This window comes from Helianthus annuus, chromosome 2 (genome assembly GCF_002127325.2).
Source record: "Helianthus annuus cultivar XRQ/B chromosome 2, HanXRQr2.0-SUNRISE, whole genome shotgun sequence".
Classification (NCBI taxonomy): domain Eukaryota; kingdom Viridiplantae; phylum Streptophyta; class Magnoliopsida; order Asterales; family Asteraceae; genus Helianthus; species Helianthus annuus.
Window position 1 is genome coordinate 143,775,543 of NC_035434.2, and position 7,166 is coordinate 143,782,708.

At 42.1% G+C, this 7,166-nt stretch overlaps 1 non-coding gene across 1 annotated transcript; it reads left to right on the plus strand.

Moving 5' to 3' along the window:
• The first annotated feature begins 6,713 nt into the window (after positions 1-6,713).
• LOC118489815 lies at positions 6,714-6,819 on the plus strand. The gene has a single exon (XR_004887829.1). It is a non-coding gene; the product is annotated as a small nucleolar RNA R71 (small nucleolar RNA).
• Positions 6,820-7,166: the final 347 nt, after the last annotated feature.

Consider the following 7,166-nt stretch of genomic DNA (forward strand, 5'->3'; position numbering starts at 1 on the left):
TGCCTCGATTCTCAAATTTTTCCGGTACAAAATTCCATGATATGTACCCGGCAAAAATAATGTTGCTAACATATCGTTCCACCGCGGATGCTTCTCCGGTTTCACTAACAGATCATCGAGAGTGGGAATCCTGTAATCACGAGCCGGGAGACTGTCATACTTCCCGAGCTTCTTCAATGTGTCAAAGGACATCTCCACCGGTACCCCGTGTACCTCACCAATTAACTTCATCTGTGATGGCTTGTCATAATTGCTACATTTCAAAGTCGCCATCCATTCTTGTATCTCGGTCATAAACAGGTTGCTTTTGTCTTTATCGAAACATTTAAGCGCCGATTCCCATCCTAACGCTCGAAATTTATCAAACACCCCAAACTGTTGGAACTCCACTTCCCGAACTTCTCGTTCACAAATAAAGGCCGCTGCCTTGTTTTTGAGCTTATTCATTCTATCATGATATAACGTTGGCTGCCACTCCTCTGGCTGGTCATCCAGAGGACCCGAATCCCATACCGGCTTATCATGTGGATCCAACTCCATTTCTTCTTCACTCCCACTCTCGCTTTCACTTATCCGGCCCACATATTGCCTTTTTCGCGGTTGTTGTTCCACTTGTTTGCCTTTCCCTTTCGATGATGACGAACTGGATCCCGCTTTTTCTTTTGTCTTAACCATTTTCCTACACACATGAGAACAAACAACACAAGGAAACAAAGCAAAATTAGGCTCCTCTCTCCAAAACATCCCCACACTTGCTTGTTACTATGGTTGTAGATGCTAGTGAACTATAAGTGTATAAGTTTTTCAAAAATTTGGGCATGGTGTCTCTACAATGTAGAAATCCCCAAAAGTTCACTACTTTACTAACCATCCTACATCTACAACCATACTCATATTCAAGAACAAGTAACAAGTAACACTATAAACAAGCAAGTGGGGATGAACAAACATCAACAATAACCTCAATCTTCACAATGCATCATCAAAATACACAAATTAAATTTCCATACCTTGTTTTGAAGATGCTAAAGTGCTTGTGAAACAAAAACTCCAAAAACCCCCAAAAATTTTCGGCCTAGAGTTTGGAATTCGGACCCAAAAACAGCGTTTTCTTGTAAATCTTTTGGCAAAATCGGAAACTACGTGAAAAATTAGTCAAGATTGACTCCGATTTCACTTAGTATGGACAAGAATTGATGAAGTTATGGAGGTTTGAAAGTTTGAAGGAGCTATGGAGTTGTGGATTTGAAAGAGATGGTGATGGTGATAGATGAAGAAGAATTGTGTGGTTAGGGTATACTCACGTGATATGATTTGTGTTTTTATTATATATATATATTTTTTTTATGTATATCGGAATCCCAAACGACGGACCAGCATTTTCTGCGCACCGTAACTTACGGTCCCACCGTAAGTTACGGTGAGACCTGGACATCAAAAATCCGCCGTAAACCAGTAGGTTTACACCGTAAAGCTCCAATTTCCTTCATTTCTACCGTAAATTACGGTAATACCGTAATTTACGGTACGAGCTGGGCATTTGGGGTTTTTCCACAAATTGAATTTTTGAGTGAATTTTTTTATATTTTTTTTATTTTATTTTTTCGATTTTTTATGGTTTTTAATTTTTTCAAAAACGTGTAAAAATCACCCTACCCCCTCAAAAGTCCCGTGTTGTCCTCAACACAATGTTAGAGTAATTCGTGACCCGAACGTCCCCACACTTGTTTCAAACACGGATTTCAAGGAAATACGGCAATTGTGCAAACTATACAAAACAAACAAAACAAAACACTAATATTTACACTACCAAACCTGGGCCTCTCTCATGGTTGTTCCTCATCGACCGGGCGCAAGATGTAGCCCGCTTTGTCAAGCTCCAAGTTGTTGATGTCGTTCCCCTCCAAGTATGGCTTCAACCGGTGACCGTTCACCGTTTGTTGTTTCAATGTTTGCTCGTCTTGGATATCTACATCACCAAACCTTCCAACTCTCCGAATGACGTACGGACCCATCCATTTGCTTTTAAGCTTACCCGCGAACATCTTGAGTCTTGAGTTATACAACCAAACTTTTTGCCCCACTTCAAATGTTTTCTTTCTCAATTTCGCATCATGCACCTTCTTGAGTTTATCTTTATAGGCCGATGCACATTCGTACGCCTCATCCCGAATCTCTTCTATTTCGCTCAATTGCAACTTTCTCAACTTCCCCGCCTCATCATAATCCGCGTTAACCGTCTTAATTGCCCAATGTGCTCTATGCGCTAACTCCATTGGCAAGTGACAACCCTTACCATACACCATCCGGTAAGGCGTTGTGCCAATAGGAGTTTTGTAGGCCGTTCGGTATGCCCACAATGCATCATCTAACTTACTCGACGAATCCTTTCTATCCGTTCTTAATGTCTTCATGAGAATCTCTTTAATTTGACGGTTGGACACTTCGACTTGTCCACTTGTTTGCGGATGGTAAGGTGTGGCAATTCGGTGATTCACGCTATACCTCTTCAATAGTTTCCCAAAGTTGAAGTTCTTGAAATGCGAACCGCCATCACTTATAATGACCCGCGGGATTCCAAAGCGAGAAAAAATGTTGGATTGGACAAATTTACAAACAACCGAATGGTCGTTTGTTCATGTTGCAATGGCTTCAATCCACTTCGAGACATAATCCACCGCTACCAAAATGTATAGGAAGCCATTTGAATTCGGGAAGGGACCCATAAAATCTATACCCCATACATCAAATATCTCAACAACCAAGATTGGTTGTAACGGCATCTCATCCCTCTTCGATATGCTTCCCATCTTTTGACAATTTATACAATTTCTAGCGAATTCACATGCATCCTTGAAAATGGTGGGCCAATAAAACCCACATGAGAGCACCCGATAGCCCGTTTTGTGCCCACTAAAATGACCCCCACATGCGGATGAATGGGCATGGGTCAAAATTTCCAACACTTCTGTTTCGGGCACACACCTTCGTATAACTTGATCCGGTCCAATCTTGAAGAGATCCGGTTCATCCCAAATGTATTGTTTTACTTGAACCATGAATTATTGTCGACGCTTTTTGGTCCAATGACTTGGGATGGCACCCGTGGCCAAATAGTTGACATAATGAGCATACCACGGTGCAACGAAGGTGGAAACGGCTAAAAGTTGCTCGTCGGGAAAACTTTCATTGATTTCACTCACATCATCGGTTCCTTCCACCGGAATCCGAGACAAATGATCCGCCACTACATTCTCACTTCCCTTTTTGTCTCGGATTTCTAGATCGAACTCTTGTAACAATAAGACCCACCGAATCAAACGAGGCTTCGCGTCCTTTTTCTCCATCAAGTACCGGACCGCGCTATGATCCTAATAAACCACCACTTTGCTCCCCCAAATATACGAGCGAAACTTATCCAAAGCATACACCACCACTAGTAATTCTTTCTCGGTTGTGGTGTAGTTAAGTTGCGCTTCGGATAGAGTTTTGCTTGCATAGTAAATCACCACCGGCTTTCTATCAACCCGTTGACCCAAAACTGCACCAATAGTGGTGTCGCTTGCATCACACATTATCTCGAACAGCTTTGACCAATCCGGTGGTTGCAAGATAGGAGCTTTGACCAAGTGTTCCTTCAAAACAGTGAAAGCTTGCATACACTCGTTAGTAAAATCAAATGGGACATCTTTTAACAACAAGTTGCATAGAGGTTTAGTGATAACACTAAAACCCTTTATGAAACGTCTATAAAATCCCGCGTGTCCCAAGAACGATCTTACACCCTTAACATTTTTCGGAGGTGGCAAAGATGATATTACCCGTATTTTTGCCTTATCGACCTCCATCCCCCTTTCAAAAATTACATGACCCAACACAATGCCCTCTTGCACCATGAAATGACTTTTCTCCCAACTTAGCACTAAATTTTTCTCAACACATCTTTTTAATACTTTTTGTAATTCATTGAGACAGGCATCAAAACTAGTGCCAAAAATGGAGAAGTCATCCATGAATACTTCGAGCGACTCTCCAACCATGTCCGAGAAAATACTCATCATACATCGTTGGAAAGTTGCCGGAGCATTACACAAGCCAAATGGCATTCGCCTAAAGGCAAAGGTGCCATATGGACAAGTAAAAGTGGTCTTGTGTTGGTCATCCGGGTGTATGGCGATTTGGTTGTAACCCGAATACCCATCTAAAAAACAATAGTATTTTTGACCCGATAGTTTTTCAATAATTTGATCAATGAATGGTAGCGGAAAATGATCCTTAGAAGTGGCGGCATTCAATTTCCGGTAGTCAATACATACACGCCACCCGGTAACCGGTCGGGTGGCAATTTGTTCACCACTTTCATCTTTGACTACTTGAATGCCGGCCTTCTTAGGCACAACTTGGGTGGGACTCACCCAAGCACTATCCGAAATCGGATAAATAATTCCCGCATCCAACCATTTAATTACCTCTTTTTTAACTACCTCCCGTAGGTTCGGATTCAATCGCCTTTGAGCCTCTCGTGTCGGCTTTGCATCTTCAGTGGTAATGATCTTATGCATGACAATGGATGGACTAATTCCTTTGAGATCGGCAATCGTCCATCCAATAGCTCCCTTGTTCTCTTTCAAAACGTCCAACAACGCTTGCTCTTGTGACAACTCCAAATTAGAGGCAATAATGACCGGTAAAGTGTCAGTATCCCCTAAAAACACATACTTCAAGTGGCTAGGCAAGTCTTTGAGCTCCAACTTTGGCGGTTCCTCCAATGATGGTTTCGTACCCGAATCGATGTCCACCGATAGACCTTCAAACTGATGGGTCCATGGCGGTCTACCTTCCTTCAACGCCATCGCATCTTGCTTTTCCTCTTCAACCCGGAGTGCATAAGCATGTACCTGTTCAGAAAAGTCACATAGGCAAATATCCAAACCATCCTCCTCATACTCATGCGGGTTGCATCCGTCAACTATATCTGCCATGAAACACTCATCAACACCATTAGCATTAGAATTGTTAGTAAAAACATTCAAACACATTTTTCTATTTCCAAAAGCCATATCAACTGTACCAAATCTACAATCGATAATAGCATGTGCGGTGCTAAAAAATGGCCGACCCAAAATTATATTTTGTTGTTGCCTAGGGTCCGCCGATGAGTAATCCAAGACTAAAAAGTCAACCGGGTAATAAAACTCATCAATTTTTACGATTACATTTTGAACCATACCCCGAGGTAGCTTATGAGACAAATCGGCCAAAACAACCGTTGTCTCCACCCTTGCTAACGGACTAAAGTCATATTGGTCATATAAGCCCGCCGGTAAAATGCTAACCCCGGCTCCAAGATCTAGCAATGCCTTAGCCATTTGAAAATTACCAACTTGTATATTAATCAATGGCGTGCCCGGATCTTGGAGCTTAGGAGGAAGCTCCCCATTCAAAACCGCACTCACTTGCCCGGTTAAATCCACCCGCTTAGGCACTTTCTTCTTGTTTTGCCTTTTTTGTGTACATAATTCTTTTAAAAATTTTGCATAGGCGGGGACTTGTTTTATTGCATCGAGGAGTGGGAGATTTATTTTCACTTGTTTAAACATGTCCCACATCTCTTCTTTTTGAGGACCTCTCGACACAATAAAATTTTTCTTTCCCGGGTCAAGTAAGGCCGATGGAAACGGGACTTGACTCGGTTCACCCTCAACTTTTTCGCTCTTTTCATTTTCACCCAAACCCGATTTTTTAACAATTGTTTCTTTTGGGTTAACCGGTGAAACTTCATCATCACTTTCATTACCCGTGACATCCTCAACTACTCCCTCAACCAATTCGGGTGACAAATTGGCTTTGAACTCTTTTCCACTTCTTAAAACACTAACATGATTAATATTAACATTACCTCGTGAAAAACCATGTGAAGGGTTTAACTTAGTGTCGCTTGGAAGTGACCCTTGCTTTTCTTCAATTCAGCCACGTCGGTTGCTAATTGACCCATTTGGGTTGTTAGTGATTGGATGCTTTTGTCACGAACCTCATCCTTTTGCATTCGAACTTCATCGAGTTGGTTCCGTTTTTGCATCTCCATTTTCATGCTCTTTAGCATCTCCATCATCTCGTTTCCACCCGAAGAACCCCCTTGTTCTTGACCCGTTTGATATTGTTTTTGATAGCCTTGGTTGTTTCCGCCTCGGTATCCACCTTGGTTATTGTAAGATTGGCGTGAACCAAAATTACCTTGGCTACCTTGAAAATTCGGGTTAGCTTGATTTGAAGGGTTCCCATACCGAAAATTCGGGTGGTTCCTCAACCCGGGGTGGTAGGTATTAGAGTTCATGTTATTGTAATTCCTACCACCTCCTCCTTGACTTTGACCTTGCACCGCATGGACTTCTTCGTATTGCCCTTCCATCATCCCTTGGAAATTTTCAGCCGCATGACCTATTTCATTACACAAAGCACAAACATCATAAATTTGGTTAGTGGTTTGAACATTACCATCATCTATGGCGTGCACTTGAGGTCGGGCAATGGCCGGTCGGGCTCTTCTTGAGGCTTGAGCTTTCCTCTTTGATGTAGTTGCCATGCTTTCCAAGAACTCCCAATCATCATTCTCATAATTTGTACCAAAAGTCCCACCGGTAATAGACATCAAATCACGTGCATCTTCGGCACTCAACCCCTCGTGAAAGGCATTCATCAACTCCCACAATTCAATTCCATGGTGAGGGCAATTTTTAATCATCATATTGAAACGCTCAAATGCCTCATGAAACATCTCACCATGTTGTTGTTGGAAGCTTCTCAACCCCTTTCTTGCATCGTTGGTCTTTTGGGCGGTGTAAAACTCATCCAAGAAAGTTTGTTGCATCTCCCCCCATGTATATATGGATGCCAAAGGTAAGGTGTAGAACCATTTCTTCGCCTTATCTTCCAAAGAAAATTGGAATAATACCAATTTGATGTCATCAGCCGAGAACCCTTGACTCCCAAGAGTGTTACAAATCGAATCATAAGCCTCTAAATGAAAGTAAGGCTCCTCCGTTGCCAACCCTTTATATTTTGGTAAACTTTGCAAAGAGTTGGTCCTCACTTCAAATGTTCTCCCTTGATCATTGTGAGGAATAACTACCGGTGAAGGGTTTTGAGTGATTACCGGCTGAAAATGT